This window comes from Ochotona princeps, chromosome 24 (assembly GCF_030435755.1).
Source record: "Ochotona princeps isolate mOchPri1 chromosome 24, mOchPri1.hap1, whole genome shotgun sequence".
Lineage (NCBI taxonomy): Eukaryota > Metazoa > Chordata > Mammalia > Lagomorpha > Ochotonidae > Ochotona > Ochotona princeps.
The window spans coordinates 36,514,932-36,538,647 of NC_080855.1; the positions used below are offsets into that span (position 1 = coordinate 36,514,932).

The 23,716-nt window shown below is 41.7% G+C and overlaps 1 pseudogene; it reads left to right on the plus strand.

Moving 5' to 3' along the window:
* The first annotated feature begins 10,940 nt into the window (after positions 1-10,940).
* Positions 10,941-11,442, plus strand: LOC131483181 (TBC1 domain family member 12-like; annotated as a pseudogene).
* The last annotated feature ends 12,274 nt before the right edge of the window (positions 11,443-23,716 follow it).

Below are 23,716 nucleotides of genomic sequence, written 5' to 3' on the forward strand. Positions count from 1 at the left end.
ACAAATCTGAACAAAGCCAACAAGACCATACAAGAAATGAAAGACAACCTCAGAAAATCAAATATTAGGATTATTGGCCTTCCTGAAGGAGCGGAAAAAGAGTCAGGAATGCAAATGGTGCTCGACGAAATTATACAGGAAAACTTTCAAAACACTTGGAACATGAATCCAGCTCAAATCCAGGACGGTCAGAAGACTCCCAGCAGATATGACCCAAAGCGATCTTCACCCAGACATATGGTGCTCAAGTTCCACTCCAATGAAGACAAAGAAAGAATCCTGAGACAAGTACGAAGCAGAGAAAAGATCACATACAGGGGAAAACCAATCAGGATCACTGCTGACTTCTCTGAAGAGACTTTACAAGCAAGAAGAGAATGGACAAAGATCTTCCAAATCCTGAATCAGAACAACTGTCAACCAAGAATATTGTACCCAGCAAAGATCTCATTCGTATTTGAGAACGAAATCAAATACTTTCACAGCAAAGAGAAATTAGAAGAATATGCCAGCACAAAACCAGCTCTACAAAATCTCCTTAGAAATGCACTAAATCCAGAAAAAAAGGAGGTGAATCATAAGCAAAGAGGGCAAACAGGAAGATCTCCCCACTAAAGTCCACACAAGGAAGGGCAATTACACAGATATCAACACCCACAAAAACAAGTATGGCAGGGCAAAATCACAACCTCTCAATTTTAACTCTTAACACAAATGGCCTGAACTCACCAATCAAAAGACATAGATTAACAGAATGGATTATCAAACAACACCCAACTATCTGTTGCCTACAAGAGACACATCTAACCAGAAGAGATTCGAAGAAGCTGAAAGTGAAAGGTTGGAAACAGATATTTCATGCCAATGGACGAGAAAAAAAGGCCGGGGTAGCTGTCTTAATTTCAGATGATGTGGACTTCAATCTGACACACATCAAAAAGGACAGGGAAGGACATTATATATTGGTGAAGGGACTGATCCATCAGGAAGTAATTACCATTGTGAACATATATGCACCAAATTCAAACGCACCTAGCTACGTGAAGCAATTACTCACGGACTTAAGGGGAGACATAGATATGCACACAATAATAGTGGGTGATCTTAACACCCCACTAACAACAATAGACAGATCAACAAAACAAAAACTCAACAAAGAAACAACAGAGCTCATACAATCAATAGAACAACTGGACTTGGTTGACATTTATAGAATTTTTTACCCTAAGGCCACAGATTATACATTTTTTTCAGCAGTGCATGGCACCTTCTCCAGGATCGACCACATGATAGGACACAAAGCAAACCTAAATAACTTCAAAAAGATAGGAATCATACCATGTACCCTCTCAGACCACCATGGAATGAAGCTGGAAATCAGCAATTCAAAATGCCCCAGGAAATACAGAAACTCTTGGAGGCTGAACAATATGCTATTAAACGAACAATGGATCAGAGAAGAAATTAAAGATGAGATCAAAAAATTTATGGAAACCAATGAAAACTCTGACACAACATTCCAAAATTTGTGGGACACTGCCAAAGCAGTGCTAAGGGGTAAACTCATCGCAATTGGAGCTCATGTCAAGGCCCAAGAGAGGCGCCAAATACAAGAACTAAACACACACCTCCAGGAATTTGAAAAACAACAGCAGAAGTGCCCCACACACAATAGGAAACAAGAAATCATCAAAACAAGGGAGGAAATCAATCAGATAGAAATAAAAAAAAACCATACACAAAATCAATGAATCAAAAAGCTGGTTTTTTGAGAAGATAAACAAGATAGACACCCCACTGGCCCGAATGACAAAGAAAAAACAAGAGAAGGCAAGAATTAACAGCATCAAAGATGAAAAAGGCAACATAACAACAGACACCGCATCCATTAAGGCCATAATTAGAAATTACTACAAAGCACTGTACTCCAACAAATCAGAAGATCACCAAGAAATGGAAAAGTTCTTAGACTTCTACCACCTGCCAAAACTTACCCCAGAGGCAACAAACGACCTGAACAAACCCATAACTGAAGTAGAGATTGAATCAGTGATTAAAGACCTCCCAACAAAAAAAAAGCCCAGGCCCAGACGGCTTCACTCCAGAATTCTACAAAACATTCTGAACAGAACTGACCCCAATCCTCTACAAACTCTTCAATCCAATAGAAAAAGAGGCAACCCTTCCGAACTCATTCTATGCAGCCAACATTACCTTAATCCCAAAACCGGACAGAAAACTAACAGAGAAGGAAAACTACAGACCTATCTCTTTGATGAACATTGATGCTAAGATTCTCAACAAAATCATAGCAAACAGAATTCAAAAACACATCAGACAGATCGTTCATCCAGATCAAGTAGGATTCATCCCTGGAATGCAGGGATGGTTCAACATTCGCAAATCCATAAATGTGATACACCACATCCAAAAACTGAAAAACAAGAATCACATGATAGTATCAATAGATGCAGAAAAAGCTTTCGACAAAATCCAACACCACTTCCTACTAAAAACCCTAACCAAGGTAGGCATAGATCAAAAATCCACAACATAATTAGAGCCATATATGAAAAACCCAACGCCAGCATCATACTGAATGGAGAAAAGCTGGAACCCTTCCCACTGAGATCTGGAACAAGACAGGGATGTCCACTTTCTCCACTACTATTCAACATAGTCCTAGAGGTACTCGCTGAGGCCATAAGACAAGAAAAAGAAATCAGAGGAATCCAAATGGGAAACGAAGAAGTCAGACTCTCACTATATGCAGATGATATGATTCTTTATGTAGAAGAGCCAAGAGACTCAATACAGAGACTGCTAGAACTTGTACGAGAGTTTGGTAGAGTGGCAGGGTACAAAATTAATGAACAAAAATCAACAGCCATAGTGTATGCGAACAGCCCCAAGATGGAAAAAGACTTAACCAGCAAGATACCATTCAAAATAACAGAGAAAAGTATGAAATATCTGGGAATAAATCTAACCAAAAATGTAGGAGACTTATTTGAAGAAAACTACAAACTACTTAAAAAAGAAATTGAACAAGACCTCAAAAGATGGAGTAACATCCCATGCTCCTGGATAGGTAAAATCAATATCATTAAAATGTCTATACTGCCAAAAGCAATATATACATTCAACGCAATCCCAATCAAATTGCCCAAAACATTCTTCATGGAACTGGAAACAATGATCCAAAAGTTCATCTGGAAGCACAAAAAACCACGGATAGCTAGAACCATCCTGAAGAACAGGAAGTTAGCAGGGGGAATCACAGTTCCGGACCTCTGGACATACTATAGGGCAGTGGTTATCAAAACAGCGTGGTACTGGCACAAAGATAGAGAAGAAGATCAATGGAGCAGAATAGAAACACCAGAAGGAAACCCACACAGATACAGCCAAATAATCTTTGACAAAAAGACAAACGGCAATCCAGGCAAATGGGAAGGTCTGTTCAATAAATGCTGTTGGGACAACTGGTTAATAGCCTGCAGAAACAAAAAAATAGATCCACATCTCTCACCATACACTAAGATCAGATCTAAATGGATAACAGATCTAAACCTACATCCAGAAACCAAACTTTTGGAAGAAAATGTTGGAAACACACTGGAACACTTAGGGGTAGGCCCTCACTTCCTAAAAAAGACTCCAAATGCAGTAGAAATCGAGACCAAAATAAACAATTGGGACCTCATCAAACTAAGAAGCTTCTGTACAGCTAGAGAAACAATCAACAAAGTAAAAAGGCAACCCACAGAATGGGAGAAGATCTTTGCACACGACATAGGTGATAGAGGGCTGATCTCCAGAATATACAAAGAGCTACAAAACAACCAAAATGTCAAAACAAACAAGCCACTCAAGAAATGGGCACGGGAAATGGGCAAACACTTCACAAAGGAACAAACCCAAATGGCAAATAAACATATGAAAAAATGCTCAAGTTCCCTGGCAATAAGGAAAATCCAAATTAAAACATCAATGAGGTACCACCTAACACCCGTAAGACTGGCCCACATGAATAAAAGCAACAACAACACTTGTTGGCGAGGTTGCGGGGAAAAGGGACCCCTACTCCACTGCTGGTGGGGCTGCAGGCTGGTACAGCCTCTATGGAAATCAGTATGGAGAATATTCAAACAACTCAAATTCAACATACCGTATGATCCAGCAATAGCACTCCTAGGAATATATCCAGAACAATTGTTTTATGAGAAACCAACATGCACTCCTATGCTCATAGCAGCACAATCAGTAATTGCAAAAACATGGAAGCAACCAAAATGCCCATCAACAGAGGATTGGATAAGAAAGCTATGGTTCATCTACTCCATGGAATACTAGTCAGCTATTAAAAAAAACAAAATGCAGTTCTTTGTGGCCAAATGGGCCAAACTGGAAACCATCATGCTAAGGGAAATGAGCCAATCACAAAAGGTTAAATACCACATGTTTGCCTTAATTTAAGATGATATGATGTTATGTATAACATGTTATGTTTTGAATGTTATATGTTGTGTATAAACTAAATTGAAGTATAGGTGAGGTGATCACAGAAGGTGGCTGGGAACTCGTATTTACTTTCAACATGTTGGTTACTCATTACTATGTCAATTAATTCCATAATGATGTAAATTTTTGCTGATGGTATGATGGAGTTTTCAATTGACTGGGATAATACTCTGCTAGCTCTGTCTTCAGACCAGAGAGTGTATACCTAAGAAGACGTTGAACTTGACTGGACAATAAGATGCTGGACTCTATGTTTGGTGTATGCTTGCAATGGGGGAATCTCAACTGAACTTGAGCTGTGGTTATGCAACAAGGTGGAGGAATCCACCATGGTGGGAGGGTTTGGGCAGGGGTGGGAGAACCCAAGTATCTATGTAACTGTGTCACATGATACAATGTAATTAATGAAGTTAAATAATAAAAAAAAAAAAAGGCAAAACAGGGCCAGTGTAAGGTAAGCCACTGCTCATGACACTAGCATCCAGTAGGAGCACTTGTTTGAGTCCTGGCTCCTCCACTTCTGCTAATGCACTTGGGAAAGCATCATAGGATGGCAAAAGTTCTTGAGATCCTTCAGCATTGAGAAAGGCCCAGATGGAGTTTCTAGTTCCTGTCTTCGGCCAGACTCAGCTCCAGCTGTTGAGCCCATTTGGGAAGTGAATCAGTGGGTAGAGGAATCCTCTGTCTCTCCAACCCAAGCAAATTTTTTTAAAAAGAAAAACCAATAACAAAACAACCTCAAATATGCAATTGATTGAACACGACATTTTCCAGCCACTTGTGGAAATCAGGGTCTGATTAACCCTCACCATGGACCTTGCATGAGAAATCTATGGAGTTCTTGGAAAGAGGCCATTGCTACTCAAGCATACCCAGGTGCCCAAGGAGCCGAAGTGCAATAAGGGATACTTCACAATGTCTTAACATCCCCATATTGACTCTTGGATCAGAGCTCCCCCAGAGCATCAACACAGGAACTCTGGTAGATGGCCATCACAAACAACACTGCAGTCCTCTGGGTTTGTTTTTACAATCAGCACGAAGCTCCTCTTGCCCATCTTTATTGCAATGGAAGGCTTCTTTATTAAGGATTTGCTCTGGTATTTGTGATGTAAGGAAGAAATACAGACCAAATCTTTCATCAACAGTTATAAATTTTTGTTCATGGCAATCATGACATGATCATAGACCAAAGATGTGCTTTTTTTTTAAAGATTTACTTATTTCTATTGGGTAGTCAGATATACAGATAGGAGGAGAGACAGACAGGAAGATCTTCCATCAGATGATTCACTGCCCAAGTAGCCGCAATGGCTGGTGCTGAGCCAATCTGAACTCAGGAGCCTCTTCCAAGTCTCCCATGCAGCTGCAGAGTCTCTAAGCTTTGGGCCATCCTCGACTGATTTCCCAGGCCACAGACAGGGAGCTGGATGGGAAGCAGGGCCACCAGCACTAGAACCGGCACCCCTATTGGAATCTGGTGCATTAAACGCAAGGACTTTAGACACTATGATATCGCACTGGGCCCAAGGTTGTAGTTTTTCTCCCCAATCGTTTGGTGATATACAAGTTCCCATCCAAAAATGTGAGTTGATATAGCAGTGTGAGAAGTGAATGCTACAATTAGATAAAATCATTGAATAACTATGGAAACTGGATTTTTGGCAGTGCTTCATCTGTGGTCCTCAAATACAGCAAAGATCCATGAACTTCTGATTTGTAATTCTTCCATTAGTACTCTGTACAAGCATTCAGAGACTTGGTAGTGCAGATGAAATGCTGGTGTATATTAGGATATTTAAAGTTGGCTGTTCACACAACACTCAGCTCTGTACATGGAGTCATCCTGCATGCTTCTGGATAATCAATGTAGTCTCGAGCATCTAAATGTTTAGGTTTATTGATTGATTTACAAATATATTACTGATTAAATGTTTCAAAAATTAAAATTCCTTCAGAAAGAAAGAATGCAACCACAGAGTGAAATATGCTTATGTGAATGGCTTGAGAAGATCTGCTCACAGATTTCAGTGGTGGCAACTTCATATTTCTTCTCCACTCCTTTCAAATGGAAACAAAGTCCCCAAAAATTAAAAAAAAAAAAAAAAAAACACTATTCAGACTTTCTGTATCAGTTTGGAAGTGAAGAAAGCCACAAAACAACTTTATGTTTATGAAAGAAGTAAACAATTATGCAAACTTAGAGAAATAATTTCCCAGGAAATAATTTATTTTGTGTTTTTTGTTGGAAGGTTAGTTATACAGAGAGGAAGAGAGGAAGGAAGATTTTCCGCCCATTGACTTACTTTCAAAGTAGCTGCTATGGCTAGAGCTGTGACAGAACTGTGACAAACCAAAGACAGGTGCCCAGATCCTCTTCCTGGCTCCCACATGGATGGAGGACCCTAAGTCTTAAGCCACCCCAACAGCTTTCCCAGGCCACAAGCAGGGAGTTGGATAGGAAAAAAGGGTTGTCAGGACATGAACAGGAGCCCATATGGCTTTCTGGCACATGCAAGTTGAAGACTTGAGCTGCTGGGCTACTGTTCTGGGATCAGGGGTCTTCTTTTTAATGTTAGTTGAAGTCTTGTACCAAATGTTCAAATTAATGATCTCTTTCTTTATTGTACTCTTCATAGAAGAATACATCTATAGCACCTCTATTTACTAGCCAAATGATGTTAGATAAATCTTACTTCACCAGGTTTCCTGGCTTCCTTGGCTGTTGGGGTCTGTGCAGTTGGTGTGGAAGACAGGAAGGTGTGAAGGGTATTGTTCCATTGCAAGCAGGGCCGCAAGGAACCTCCTGCTGTGCAGCTGGGCTCCAGTAGGAATATCTCTACAATCACCTGAATGCAGCTCCACTTCCCTTTGCATGGACACCGGACCTTCCCACTGAGTTTCTTGTAACCTATTTAGGCATTGTCTGCCCCTGCGGAGTTAATGTATAGTATCTGTGCCAGCTTAGAAGCTGATGTTGGTTTTAACAATAAGGTGTCTCACTATTGCTGCCACGGCTGCCCCCTTTGATCCTATGCTATTCAAAGGCATAGCAGATATCTACCCTTAGAATCCTCTTCCCCTATTGACCTTGTGCTAATCAAGGATGCTAGTCTCCAGGTAAACGGGAAACCCATTCTTTCCCTCTTTCTTTGATCTTTGGGTCCTGCCTCCTGTGTTACATTTCCTCCCTTAGCTGATTCAAGAGGAATGTGTTACTGATTGAGCTTGCCTTATGTGAAACACGGCAGAATTAGCCTTGGTAACACCCACTTGACCATGACGTAGAAAGTCTAAGCCAGAGTTTGACTGATTCTGCTTAAATAAAATGGACGGCATTATTGCAGGGTCCACTATCATCAAGGAATCCTGGTGGTCCGTCTCTTTCTTTATTCTCTCTTTGTGCCGACTCCATGCACCCTTCGCGAGTTTCGAACCTTGGCCGGAGCTGGACTCTGGCACTTGGCCTAATGAAGACAGAATAATCAAAGAATTATTTTAAAGTGTGCAGTGCCCTTCTGGGCTGGCACACCAAAGGAGCTCCATCATTGTGAGTTGTATGACATGGTGTTTTTTCCATGGTGTAAAGCTTGCTGTAACTTTAGAAGCCAGGGAATATTTACAGGAGTGACAGATGCCTCCAAGATGAAGCATGGTTCAAACTTCCCTGTTAGAGGTCCTACATGAATTAGTTCATGATAAAAGTGTGCAGAAAAATATATTGTTTCTTCCAAGGATGATGTGACACACAAGGTGCTTGAGAAACAGCATGTATACATCTTATTTGCTATATGAATACCATTAAAAATGGAAATGAAGCCTAATGCAAAGAAAAATTATCAGCCTTTGGGATGGACAGATAAATTAGCTACTTGTGAATAAGAGAGAATTTTAACTGCTTAAATAATAGAAATGGCTAGGAGGATCATTTTTGATTTTGGATATCTTCAGATTTTTCCACAAAACACATGATACAAGGAGGATATAAAAACCAAAAAACCCAAATTGACTAAAAACCAGAGAGGCTCACTAGGAACAAAGCACAGAAAAGGGCCAGGGAACAAGCAGGAGGGCAACTGAGGTGGAAGCACTCAGCAGACAGCCAGGTTCAGGGGTCTGGCAGGTAAGAGGCCACATCCACTGCACAGTGAAGCTCTTGTCTAGACTCCTGCCTCTGCACCTGGTTCCAACCCCTGCAACCTGGGAGAAGCAACGGGTGATAGTGGAAGTGCTTGCTTCTGGCCAACACAATCCCAGATGCTGGGAGCATTTTTAGAAGTAAAATAGTGAGTGAAATGTTCCCTGCTCCTTCCTTTCAAATCAAAAAATCAGAAACATTAGGCCACTTCTTAGATGAATATAAAACAACTTCTCCAAAAGAAAAGTAGAGCCTAATGAAATGTGTGCAACTGCCCTAGCCCAATGGGCGACCCCACAAATGGCATGGATGTATCTGGAAACATTGTGGCAGCAGCCAGGATCCTACACCCAGAGCTGTTCCCAAATGGAGACTACACTGCCTGGTTTGGCTGCCTGGTTTGGCGCTAGCCAACCCGACTCCAGGATAGCTGTTGGGGAAGTAATACCAAATTAGTCCTGGTGCCATTGCTAGGGCCTGACCACAAAGACTCTAAGATGCTCAGGTTCTGGGGTGGCTTTGGTCGGGGGAGGCATCTGTGCTGTGGGGCCTCCATGGAGGCTGAGAAAGAGGAGGTGGAGATGCTGCCTCGGCATCTCCTTTAGACTTCCCTAACCTACCAATTCAACAAACACTTATGAACATTTTCTCCTGGAAGAGGCTACCCACCATGAGTCCTAAGCATGCTACCAGTTCTTGCTGACTTTGCCAGACTTCAAGCCTTGCCTACCTTCTGATATTGAACAATGTCAAGGTGTCCACAGTGTACCTACCATGTACCTACTTATCCCACCAGACGAATTCAGTATTGATGAGCCAACAATATATATTAAATGAAGTAACTGTTACGACTTTGAAAAAAAAAAGCCTGCCAATTTGCTTTTTTTAAGTTAACTGTTAAACTGACCAATCATGATTGTATAATTTTATAGAATTGGCCTGCAATGTGTAAAAACCCTGTGCTGTTGAACCTCAGCCTTTCTTTTCCTTCTGGCCTTTCTTCTGCCCTTTTTGCTGTTGATGCTGATTGGGTTGTTACCGTTCTCCGATCCTGCTGGACAGTGGAGGCGGCTGGGAGCCTTGGTTAGCAGGAATAAACTGCCTTTATGCATTTGCACTAAAACAAAACAAAACAAAACAAAAACAAACAAAAAGAGCTCCCTAGCACTCCCTAGCAGCGCCTGGTGCACAGCTGGAGTAGGAGGTTCCACTGCTGTCCGGTGCCAGGGGACCAGGCCTGTGCCCAGCAGCCCGTGGCAGTCCCACGCTGGTACCAAGATCAGGAATCAGAACAAGAAGCCTGGACTCACAAAGACGTGAAGGGACATGGTGTTTCACCCAGGCCAGGGCTGTTCTGACCTGGAGGACGCCCAGAGGCGCCCTGCCAAAGCCCCTGTGATCGCTTCTTGCCAGAGGGCCTTGATGACGAGAGCTCGGACAGTGTGGGCAGCCTTTCAGACCAGGCCACGCTGCTTTAAAACCCCCTGAGGAGCTGCCATGTGGTCATCGCGGACAGCTAGCAGCCCCAGCATGCGGACAGTGGCTCCAGGACAGCCTGTTCATTGGCAGCAGCACCAGGGAGGACTTGGGGTAGCAGGGAGTTAGCGAAAGGCATCTGGTGGAGGGGGTGCCCCCAGCTGATTCAGTGGAGCAAACCAGTGGGGGCTCGGGCGCTGAGTGTGCTTCAGCTGGTCCTAAATTCGTTTGAATTCCAATGGTGATTGGATCAGGGAAACCTGCCCAATTGGGAAGTAACACATTCCCACCAGAGCACCATAATTGTAGTGGCAGAGGTTGCCCCTTAGTGGTTGGCAAAAAATGTGGAGTCCAGCTGTAGGAAATGAACTAAATATCAGTCCTGAAGTTCATGAAAGCTTCTTTTCAAGAGAAGAAGAACAGTGCAGGGTCGAGTGTAATGGCTCAGTAGCTAAATCCTTGCCATGCATGTACCAGGATCCCACATGGGCGTCAGTTGGTGTCCTGGCTGCTCCACTTCCCATCCAGCTCCCTGCTTGTGGCCTGGAAAGCAGCATCGGATGACCCAACGCCTTAGGACCCTGCACCTGCGTGGGAGACCCAGAAGAAGCTTCTGGCTCCTTGCTTGCAATCAGCTCAGCTCTGTCCATTGTGTCCACTTGGGGTGTGAACCAGTACATGGAAGATCTTTGTCTCCGCTTCTCTCTGTAAACCTGCCTTTCCAATAAAATAAATCAATCTTTAAAAATAAAAAAAGGTGAAAAGTTTCAGTAAAACAAGTTTAGGGAATGACAGAGATGGTATGTTTATTGCTGATGGAGAGGCCAGTTTGGAATTAATTTGTTGGATATATCCTGTACATTTCCATGTCTACATCTTTCAGAAGATGGTCCATAACATGACGTTTTACATGGTATCTTAGGGACATAGACATCACAGAGCTGACTCTGGTTATGTCCCAGGGCTGTCCTTCATTGCAGCAGCACTCATTGTCACTTTGGAAGAAGGGATGTCATCATGGCATTTACAAATCTTCCCAATTAACCATGCCAGTTGGCCTTTTTCACGGGGATCACAGCACGATGTTGAAATGTTCTGCTACATTGGAAGTATTCTTTGAAGAACACCTCTCTAAATTATTTCATCATTTTAATTCTTAAGTCTTACACCAGATACATATTGATAGACTAGATCGTGACACTGCACATCAAACCTTTACCACTTGGTCTGGCTGTCGAGTGTGGGATGTATTTAGCAGAGACAGAAAACAGTTTTTGTCTGAGACCAGATTAGGAATGCTCTGATTCTATTAAGATAAGCTTGTACCATGCACTTTATTCATACAGTAAGCTATTTATTTTATTTAAAAAGATTTATTGATTTTTATTGGAAAGGCAGATTTTACAGAGAGGAAAGAGAGAGAAAGGTCTTCCGCTAGGTGGTTCACTCCACAGGAGTTTCCTCAAAGCCAGAGCTGCGGTGCAGGGTCCCAAGGCTTTGGGCCATCCTCCAGTGTTTTCCCAGGCCACAAGCACAGAGGTGGATGGGAAGTGGAGCCGGGATTAGAACCGGCACTCATACGGGATCCTGTTGTGTGTACGATGAGGCATTTAGCCACTATACTAGTGCATTGTGCCCTATGGCACAGTTCCTAATGAAGCAGCCAGAAGATATCACATCAAACAAACAAAAAAGTTCTGCTCTATTGCAGATATTCTGAAGCAAATTTGCACCCAAAAAAATGATCTCACGTCTTTGCTTCTCTAGTGAAGGACATTAAAGAAAGGGACAAGAACAATAGTCCTGCTGGGAAAAGCTAATCTTCAAAATTAAAGGACTGAAGATACGATTCTTTAGGATAATTTTGTTTCCTACATAGTGAGCATGCAAGAAAATGCTGAGAGAAATCTGAAACAATCAGGAGATTGAAAACTGTTGATTTTAAATTCCATAGTGTAAATGAACAAGTAACTGATTAACAGTTTAATGAAAAAGTGTTTTATAGGAAAAGCCATTTTGCAAAGTAAAAAATTAGCTACTTTATACTCCAAAATTTGATGTGAATAGCTTGTTACAATAGCTTTCAAAAACAGCCTCAAGAGTGATTCAGAAGCTTATATTTTTTGAAATTTTATTATTATTATTATTATTATTATTATTATTATTATTATTATTTTATGATGCAGCTCCATTGGCTCCTGGCATTTCCCTTATCCCCTCCCCAATTCCCTCACCCCCCACCTAGTTCCTATATATCATAACTAAGATATAGTTCTTCATACACAGTCATATATTCATCATTGCGGGCATGGACAATGGCAGAGAGTTCAGCATCCTATTGTCAAGGTATAGTAAACAGTTTCCTTGTAAGTCCATCTTTATCTGGAAGTAGAAATGCATACTACATTGTATCCTCATCTCTGGATGTCAGTCTCCATTTTACAGCTACTGTACATCCCCTTAAATGAAAAGTCATAATACAAAATCAACAATAGAAAGAAAAGCAGAAATTTACAATGCCCTGAAGTTAAATGACATGTTACTAGATATGACAGTCTCCATTACACAGCTACTGTGCATCCCCTTAAATGAAAAGCCACAAAATCAACACCAGGGCAAAAAAAAAAAAATAAAAAAAATAACAACACCATGAAGTTAAAGAACATGCTACTAAATGACTAACGTACAGCTGAAGAAATGCAAATCAAGAACTTTCCTGAAGAAATTTAGGCTACTGTAGGATCTACAAGTCATTGAATGATTTAATCAGAAGAAAGTGTTTTGAAGAGATGAACCTAACAAAAAACAACAAAACCCATCCGATATAGTTTCTGCTGATTTTTGTTGGTGAAATGTGTCTCTTCTAGACAATAAATAGATGTTGTTTCGTTTTTTAATCCAGTGTACTAATCTATGATATTTGATTGAGCTTAAGCCATTTACATTCAGAGTTTAATATGTATGGGTGGTACTTTGGTTCTGTCATTTTAGGAATGGGTTGTTCATTGGTTTGGTCTTCTGTTGTCATTTTACTGGGATGTTTTTCCCATTTGCCTTTGGTTTTGTTTGGTGCTATCCCTCTTCTCTGTCAAGAGAACATCTTGAAGTATCATTTGTAGGCAGGTTTGGAAGAGGCAAATTCTTTTAACTTTACTGTGGAAGAATTTTATTCCATTTTCAAAGACAAAAGAAAGCTTTGCTGGATATGTTATCCTAGGCGGGCAATTTTTTTCTTTTAGAATCTGGAAAATGTCACTCCATTCTCTTCTTGCCTGTAGAGTTTCCTGTGAGAGATCTCCTGTGAGTTTAATTGGCATTCCTTTATATATCATTTGATTTTTTTTCATGTGCACATTTAAGGATCTTTTCCTTATGTTCAATTGAGGAGAGCTTAATGATCATATGTCGTGGTGAAGATCACTTTTGGTCAAGACTGTTGGGAGTTCTGTGCCCCTCCTGGATCTTGTTTCCCAATTCTTTCTCCAGATTAGGGAAATTTTCCTTTATTATTTCATTAAATACATTTGCAAACTCAGCTTCTCTTTCTGCACCTTCTGGGACTCCCATAACTCTTTTATTAGGCCTCTTAATAGTGTCTTTCAATTCTTGAATACTTTTTTTGGCCTGATCCAGCTCTGCTTCCAGCTTTTTGTTTGCCTCCCCTTGATGACAAGAAATATCTTCCAATTCTGAGATTCTTTCTTCTGCTTGCTTCATCCCATTTTGGAGACTCTCCACTGTACTTTTAATTTGCTCTACTGTGTTCTTAATTTCTGATATATCAGCCTTGATTTGCTTTATTGCTTCCTTAAATTCTTTGAACTCTTGTATGTTTTTCTAATTTTTGATCAGAAGCTTAAAAATGAGTTTTATGGATTCTGTATGTCCCATTTTCCCAATGTCTTTCTCAGTTAACCCTGAGGTTGGCATAGGGTTTTGCTCCTTTGCAGGGGAGTTTTTGGTAATATTCATTGTGCCTTTGTCTCTTCTTTTGCGCTTGGTCATTGCACTTCTGGTTAGCAGAGTCTTCTTTTGGGGCAGGTTTCTAAGCTGTGTCACCCACAGGTCTACAATGCGATTTTACTTATTGCGGTTGGTACACAACTCTATGCTGCAGCCAGTTGTGCCACAACCTCCAGTGAGTTCCAGGTCTGGGTTCTTATGTTAGATTTCCACAGTGGTCTCCACAGACCCAGATCTTGGCTCAGCACTCTCCACCTCCTGTGATACTGTGCTGAGACTGCACCGTGGTCTCTGCAACCTTTCTCCCACTTCCAATTGGAGCAGGTCCCAGGATTAGAGAGACACCAGGTGTCCTATATAGTTAGGTTGTTGGTGGCGCTGATCCTGCCAGAACCTGTTGGACGTTAGGTCTGGGTGCCACATGGACCTATTTTGACCCATACGATGCCGCAGTCAGTATTATTTTCCTGTGGGACCAGTGCAATCCATGGAACTCAGTGAGTTGTCTGGAGCTCAGCACATGTGCAGTTCACTGTTGTCCCCTGCAGTCCTAAAGCTATTGTTACAGTGCCCAAAATGGTGCCTGATGTACAACCACTAAGGTTCTTGATTTGCTGACCATCAGGTCTGAGGGCTACCCAGACCTGTCTTGGGTGGAACCTGTAGAATGCCACGTTGATGCAGTTTACTGAGTCAGAAATGAGTTCACTCTCAGCTCAGTGTATGCTCAGTTCTTTCCCTTATGCAAAATGGCGCCCAACTCAGCTTTAGGGGAGTAACTGGGCTGTGAATCCACCCTGTTCTTGCACTGCCCTTTTGGGATCTGCTGCTCTGTCTCTGCTCCTGGTCAAATCAAATGGACCAGCAGGACAGACAGTTCTTTGTCTGGGTTCACCTCCCAAGCTCGCAGTGAAAGCCCCTTCCCACCTGGTTGCTGGTGGAGTTCCGGCTGCTGGTGGAGTTCAGATCGCCGTTAGCTGAATGCTGCTGCAGTATGAGTCACTGCAACACCACATCGCTGTGCCCGCTGCTTTCCTGTGTCTGTCAGTCTCCAGGTACCCCTCTGCTGTGGTTCTGTCCTCTCCTATTTCCTGGAATGTGTTCTCTCTGCTTCATCTTTTTTTTATTAATTATTTTGCATTATGTTACAGTTTCATAGGCTCTGGGAATCCCCCCCACGCCCCTCCCCCCTGGGGGCTTCCTCCACCTTGATGCAGTATTACAGTTCAAATTCAATCAAGATTCTTTCCTTTGAAACATATACCAAGCATGGAGTCCAGCTATTTATTGTCCAGATGGATTGAACAGTCTCTTGGGGAGACCATTTCTGCTCCGTTGTTAGAGCTGGCAGAATATCATCCCATTTAACCAAGAGTCCCGACATAACATCAACAGCAATTTGCAACATTATGGAATTGACATGGTTGTGAGTAACCAGTGTATTACAAAAAAAAAAAAAAAAAAAAGCAAGTATTTGACCACAACCTGAGATTAGCCATTTGACATTTCAGTTTTAGTTTTATATACAGAACCGACTGCTATATACCTTAAAATGGCTATAAGGTACCATTCAGCTGTCTCGTGTCTATTTCATTTTAGTATTTAGCCATTTGTTGTGTTGAAGTATAATTTTGCTGCTCTTGACAGATTTTAGGGTAATCTAGACTGACTTGTAACTCTAACAAGACATTTGTCAACAATTAAGGTGCTGAACATTTTTTTGTTTGTTTATTTTTTGGGGGGGGTGTGCAGGGAAATCCCCAACACCATGGTGAGGAGTGACTAATCTTTGTGTCCCACCCAGCGAGGCATGAGCCAATCCACGCCAGCTCTTTCCTGTCAGATTCCAGGCTCTACTTTTTGTTGTTTGTCTATTTATTATAGGTTTTTTTAGTTTGTATGATTGTTTGTTTGCTATGAGGGGTTTTCAGAGCGATCCCGATGGTCATCGCAAGAGAGGGTGGGGGTCCAGAGGTGCAGCCAGGTTCAGACTGGAGAAAGCTCTCCTCCCTGGTCCCGAAGGACGTTTATTGTTCTTTTGTTTCTGTGAACCGCTCAGGGCTTCTGGTTGTCTTTCCGATGACGTTGGCTTCTGCACGGTAGTGTTTGGACTTCTTCCATCCCCTGCGGAAGCTCCAGTTGAGGGTGGGTGACCTCAGAGTACTCGGCCTCTGAGGGCATCCAATTCCCTGTGGTCTCCTAGGCAGTTGGGATATAGTCCTTGTTGCTCGTATTAATAGTTTGTGGTGAAGGTCTGGGAGTCTTCATGGTTGGGATCCAAGCTTCCTCCTTACTACCTGCTCCACTCTGGAGTGCCCTCCTGCTCCACGCACAGGACCTCCTGTTAAGAGGTTGTTAGGATCGCAGCCGGTTTCCCGCTCATGCATTGGTATAGTAGTTTTGCTATTGTTTAGTGCTGCTTTGAGTCTGTTGTCTATGAATTACCAGATTTGATCTTGATAGGCTATATTGTATCTTTTTCCTCACTCTTTTTATGGTCCTGAAAGACTTCCCTGCATTCCCCCCATCACGGATTAACATAGCGTATTGAGGGTAAAGTAGGTGTTACAGTTTTTCAATGTAGATCTTAAGTATTTTGACATTAGTTGTTGGTTTATAGTTTACTTTGCATTATTTTATTACATTGGATACAGGTTGTTATAGATTGCACTATTATTACAATACACAGGTACTATCTTCCAAGTTGTCATCTTATCATCTCAGATTAAGGCAAACATGTGGTATTTAACCTTTTGGAATTGGTTCATTTCTCTTAGCATGATGGATTCCAGTCGGGCCCATTTGTCCACAAAGAACTGCATTTCGTTTTTTTTAATAGCTGAGTAGTATTCCATAGAGTAGATGAACCATAGCTTTCTTATCCAGTCTTCTATTGATGGGCATTTTGGTTGCTTCCATGTTTTTGCGATTGTAGATTGTGCTGCTATGAACATAGGTGTGCATGTTGGTTTCTTGTGTAGGAGATGTTTTGGATATATCCCTAGGAGTGCTATTGCTAGATCAGATGGAATGTTGATTTTCAGTTGTTTGAGTATTCGCCATACTGATTCCCATAGAGGTTGTGCAAGTCTGCAGTCCCACCAGCAGTGGAGAAGGGTTCCCTTTTCCCCACATCCTTGCGAGCAAGTGTTGGTGGTATTATGTATGTGTGCCAGCCTTACTGGAGTTAGGTGGTACCTCATTGTTGTCTTCATTTGGATTTCCCTTATTGCCAGGGAACTTGAGCATTTTTTCATATGCTTGTTTGCCATTTGGGTTTTTTTTATTAATTTTTATTAATATTTTGCATTCTGTGACAGTTTCATAGGCTCTGGGAATCCCCCCATCCCTCCCCCTCCCCCCCCCCCCCGGTGAATTCCTCCACCTTGCTGCAGCATTACAGTTCAAATTCAATCAAGATTCTTTCCTTGCAAACATTTACCAAGCATGGAGTCCAGCTATTTATTGTCCAGATATGTTGAACAGTTTCTTGGGGAGACCATTCCAGAGCTGGTATAATATCATCACAGTCAATTAAGAGTCCCAATATAACATCAACAGCAATTTGCAATATTATGGAATTGACAAGGTTTTGAGTAACCAGTATGTTAAAAAAAAAAAAAAAAAAAAAAACAAGTCCTAACCACAACCTATGATTAGCTCATTGACATCTCAATTTTAGTTTATATACAGGACCGGACCGGCTGCTGTATACCTTAAAATGGCTATAGGGTACCATTCAGCTGTCTCGTGTCTATTTCATTTTAGTATTTAGACATTTGTTGTGTTGAAGTATAATTTTGTTGATCTTGGCAGATTTTGGGTTAATTTAGACTGGCTTGTAACTCTAACAAAATATTTGTCGACATTTAAGGTGCAGAACATTTTTTGTGGGGGGGGGGTGTGCAGGAAAATCCTCAACACCACAATGAGGAGTGACTACTCTTTGTGTCCCACCCAGCAAGGCATGAGCCAATCCACCCCCCAACCTGAGCTTCCCCAGGGGATGGAAGAAGTCCAAACACTACCGCGCAGAAACCAATGTCATCAGAAAGACAACCAGAAGCCCTGAGCGGTCCGCAGACACAGAAGAACAATAAATGTCCTTCGGGACCAGGGAGGAGAGCTTTCTCTGGTCCGAGCCTGGCTCCACCTCTGGACCCCCACCCTCCCTCGCAGTGACCATCCGGATCGCTTCGAAAACCCCTCACAGCAAACAAACAATCATACAAACTAAAAAACCTATAATAAATAGAGAAACAACAAAAAGTAGAGCCTGGAATCTGACAGGAAAGAGTTGGTGTGGATTGGCTCATGCCATTTGGTTTTGTTCTTTTGTGAAATGTCTGCCCATGTCCCGTGCCCATTTCTTGAGCAGTTTGTTTGTTCTGGTGTTTTGGTTTCTCTGGAGTTCTTTGGATATTCTGGAAATCAGCCCTCTATCTCCTATGTCGTGTGAAAAGATCTTCTCCCATTCTGTAGGTTGTTTTTTTACTTTGTTGATTGTTCCCCTTGCTGTACAGAAGCTTCTTAGTTTGATGAGGTCCCATTTGTTTATTCTGTCTCAATTTCTACTGCTTTTGGAGTCTTTTTAAGGAAGTTTGGGCCTACTCCTAAATGTTGCAGTGTGTTTCCAACATTTTCTTCCAAAAGTTTGAAGGTTTCTCGATGTAGGTTTAGATCTTTTATCCATTTAGATTTGATCTTAGTGTATGGTGAGAGATGTGCGTCTATCTTTTTGTTTCTGCAGGCTATCAACCAGTTGTCCCAGCAGCATTTATTAAGTAGACCTTCCCAGTTGCTTGGATTGTTGTCTGTCTTTTTGTCAAAGATTAATTGACTGTATCTGTGTGGGTTTCCATCTGTTGTTTCTATTCTGTTCCACTGATCTTCCTCTCTATCTTTGTGCCAGTACCAGGCTGTTTTGATAACCACTGCTCTATAGTATGTCCAGAGGTCCGGAACTGTGATTCCCCCTGATAAGTTCCTGTTCTTCAGAGTGTTTTTTTGTGTTTCCAGATGAATCTGTGTATCATTTTTCCCAGTTCAATGAACAATGCTGTAGGTAATTTGATTGGGATTGCATTGAATGTATATATTACTTTTGGTAGTATAGACATTTTGATAATATTAATTTTGCCTATCCAGGAGCATGGGATGTTGTTCCATGTTTTGAGGTCTTCTTCTATTTCTTTTTTGAGTGTCTTATAATTTTCTTCATAAAGGTCTTCTACACTTTTGGTTAAATTTATTCCCAAACATTTCATGCTTTTCTCTGTTATTTTGAACGGCAGCTTGTTGGTTAGATCTTCTTCCATCTTGTGGCCGTTTGCATACACTATGGCTGTTGATTTTTGTTCATTTATCTTGTATCCTGCCACTCTGCCAAATTCTCGTATGAGTTCTAGGAGTCTTTGTACTGAGTTTTTTGGTTCTTCTAGGTAAAGAATCATGTCATCTGCGAATAGTGAAAGCTTAACTTCTTCATTTCCAATTTGGATTCCTTTGATTTCTTTGTCTTGTCTTATGGCTTCTGCAAGTACCTCTAGGACTATATTGAATAGCAGTGGTGATAGTGGTCAGCCTTGTCTTGTTCCAGATCTCAGTGGGAAGGGATCCAATTTTTCTCCATTTAGTATGATGCTGGTGTTGGGTTTTTCATATATTGCTTTGATTATATTGTGGATTGTTCCTTCTATCCCCACCCTGGTTAGGGTTTTTAACATAAAGTGGTGTTGAATTTTGTCAAAGGCTTTTTCTGCATCTATTGATACTATTATATGTTTTTTGTTTTTCAGTTTTTGGATGTGATGTATCACATTTATGGATTTCCTAATGTTGAACCATCCCTGCATTCCCTGGATGAAACCTACTTGGTCTGGATAGATGATTTGTCTGATGTTTTTTTGTATTCTATTGGCTAGGATTTTGTTGAGAATCTTAGCGTCAATGTTCATCAGGGAGATGGGTCTGTAGCTTTCCTTCTCTGTTACTTCTCTGTTCGGTTTGGGGATTAAGGTGATATTGGCTTCATAGAATGAGTTTGGAAGAGTTGCTTCCTTTTCTATTGTTTTGAAGGGCTTGTAAAAGATTGGGGTTAGCTGTGGTTGGAATGTTTTGTAGAATTCTGTGGTGAAACCATCTGGGCCTGGGCTTTTCTTTGTTGGGAGCTCTTTAATCGCTGATTCTATCTCTGATTCGGTAATGGGTTTATTCAGGTCTTCTGTTGCTTCTAGGGTGAGTTTTGGTAAGTGGTGGGAGTCTAGGAATCTTTCCATTTTCAGGTGGTTATCGGATTTGTTGGCGTATAGTTCTTTGTAATAATTTCTAATTATTTCCTTAATGGTAGTAGTGTCTGTTGTTATGTTGCCTTTTTCATCTTTGATGCTGCTAATTCTTGCTTTGTCTTGTTTTTTTCTTTGTAGTTAGTTAAACTTGCTTTGTGTCCTACTATGTGGTCTATCCTGGAGAAGGTGCCATGCACTGCTGAGAAGAAGGTGTAGTCTGTTGCCTTAGGATGAAATATTCTATAGATGTCTACTAGGTCCAGTTGTTCTATTGTTTGTGTGAGTTCTGTGGCTTCCCTGTTGAGCTTTTGCTGCGTTGATCTATCTATTGGTGTTAGTGGGGTATTCAGATCTCCCAGAGTTATCGTATGTTCATCTATGTCTCCCTTTAAGTCCAAAAGTAGTTGTTTCACGTAGCTGGGTGCGTCTGGGCTAGGAGCGTAAATGTTAAGAATGGTGATTGGTTCTTGTTGAATCTTCCCTTTCAAGAAAATGTACCGCCCTTCCCTGTCCGTTTTTTTTTTATTAATATTTAGCATTATGTGACAGTTTCATAGGCTTTGGGAATCCCCCTGCCCCTCCCCCTCCCCTCCCCCCTGGTGGATTCCTCCACCTTGCTGCAGTATTACAGTTCAAATTCAATCAAGATTCTTTCCTTGCAAACATTTACCAAGCATGGAGTCCAGCTACTTATTGTCCAGATGGGTTGAACAGTTTCTTGGGGAGACCATTTCTGGTCCGAAGTCAGAGCTGGTATAATATCATCACAGTCAATTAAGAGTCCCAATATAACATCAACAGCAATTTGCAATATTATGGAATTGACATGGTTTTGAGTAACCAGTATGTTAAAAAAAAAAAAAAAAAAAAACAAGTCCTAACCACAACCTATGATTAGTTCATTGACATCTCAATTTTAGTTTATATACAGGACCGGACCGGCTGCTATATACCTTGAAAAGGCTATAGGGTACCATTCAGCTGTCTCATGTCTATTTCATTTTAGTATTTAGCGATTTGTTGTGTTGAAGTATAATTTTGTTGATCTTGGCAGATTTTGGGTTAATCTAGACTGGCTTGTAACTCTAACAAGATATTTGTCGACATTTAATGTGCAGAACATTTTTTTTTTTTTGCAGGGGGTGTGTGCAGGAAAATCCTCAACACCATGGTGAGGAGTGACTAATCTTTGTGTCCCACCCAGCAAGGCATGAGCCAATCCATGCCAGCTCTTTCCTGTCAGATTTCAAGCTCTACTTTCTGTTGTTTGTCTATTTATTTTATTCCCTGTCCGTTTTGACGTTCGGTACTTTGAAGTCCATATCATCTGAGAATAGGACTGCCACACCAGCCTTTTTTCTCGTCCATTGGCATGGAATATTTGTTTCCACCCTTTCACTTTCAGTTTCTTGAAGTTCCTTCTGGTTAGATGTGTTTCTTGCAAGCAGCATATAGTTTGTCCTGATTTTTAACCCAGTCTGCTATTCGGTGCCTTTTGGTTGATGAATTTAAGTCGTTTGTGTTGAGGGATAATATTGAGAAATTATAACTTTGCCGTGACATATGCCTGTGTTTTTGAGGTTGTTGGTGATTGATTGTTGTTTCTGTGATGGACTTTATTGAGATCTCCCGAGTAGCGCATTTCTAAGGAGATTTTGTAGGGTTGGTTTTGTGTTGGCATATTCTTCTAATTTCTCTTTGCTGTGGAAGTATTTAGTTTTGTTCTCATATACAAATGAAATCTTTGCTGGGTAGAGTATTCTTGGTTGGCAGTTGTTCTCTTTCAGTACTTGAAAGATTTTGTTCCACTCCCTTCTTGCCTGGAGCGTCTGTTCTGAGAAGTCGGCAGTGATTCTGATGGTCCTGCCCCTAAATGTAAGCTTCTCTTTGGTTCGTGCTAACCTTAGGATTCTTTCTTTGTATTCATTGGAGGGTAACTTGATTACCACGTGTCTTGGGGAAGATCGTTTTTGGTCCACCCTGTGGAGAGTCCTCTGGCCTTCCTGAATTTGGATTGGGTTCATTTTCCAGGTATTTTGGAAGTTCTCCTGCATAATTTCCTCAAATACTGGTTGTATGCCTGTCTCTCTTTCCACTCCTTCTGGGAGCCCCATGATTCTGATATTTGACTTCCTGATGTTGTCGTTCATCTCCTGGATCGTCTTGGTCGCCTTGCGTAGTTGTGACTCTAGTTGGTTAATAAGCTGCCTGCTTTCATTCTGGGAATCTTCCAGGTCGGATATCCTGTCTTCTGCTGCTGTAATTCTGTTGGCTAAGCTCTCAACTTTGTTCTTCAAGTCTAGGATCCCATTTTTGAGTAATTTTGTTTCTGTGATTATGTGGTTTTTGAAGTCTTTGAGCTCGTCCCATCGTTTTTCATTGTCTCTGAAGAGTTTTATAATTTTTTTTCTGAACTCCTTATCAGAGACGTCTTCAATTTCTTCATCTGTAATCTCTGCGATCGACCAGGCTTTATGCTGGCTTTTTGGGATGGCATTAGCTGCATCTACCTCACTGGCTCTCCTATTGCGCCTCATGCTTGTGGCCCCAGGTGTTGCTGGATTCTCACCCTTGACCTCTGTTTCCACCTAGTGGAAGGCCTGCGGGCTTGCTGGCCTAGGTTTTTGTTTTGCTTCTGGACCAGGGAGTTTTTGGGTTTTTCTTGTTTCCCTTCAGGGTTTCAGGTTTCAGGGCCTCAGGTTTCAGCGCCTAGGAGCCCGGGACTTGTCTCTTGGTTTTTTGTTGTTGTTGTTGTTGTTGTTGTTGTTGTTGTTGCTTTGTTTTTTTGGTCTAAGGCACAGGATCTGGCAGACCCACTCCACCGCCTCTTTCCCCCAGACTGGGTTGGCCCAGAATTTAGATTAGCTGTGATCCTGGGAATTTCACCCTAGCTGCCTCAGCTGCCAGCTACTGCACTTCAGGTTCCTAGCGTCCTCCCGGAACCGTGGCGTTTCATTTTGGGGAAGTTTGTGTCAGGCAGCCATCCCCGTCTTTGCCTGGGTCCCGCCAAGGTTATTAATAACGCCACCAATGCTAGAGGCTTCAGCACTCCTGCAGCTTCTAGCCACCACTGAAGGGGCTTTGTGCAATGACCTCCCAAAGTTGCCTCTGTATCCTCCAGTTAAAACTCCCGCCAGCCTTTCCTCCGCTGAGGTCCCAACTCACCACTTTTGAGCTGGCAAGCCGCGTTGCGGACGCTGCCTTGGTCTTTCTGTTGTTGTTATTTTTGGTTGATTCTCCAGACTGCATGGATCTTGTTGATTCCGCAGTGTCCTGGGAGGGTCCCACACCTGTTTCTACTAGTTTCCACTATACTTGCTCCTTCCTC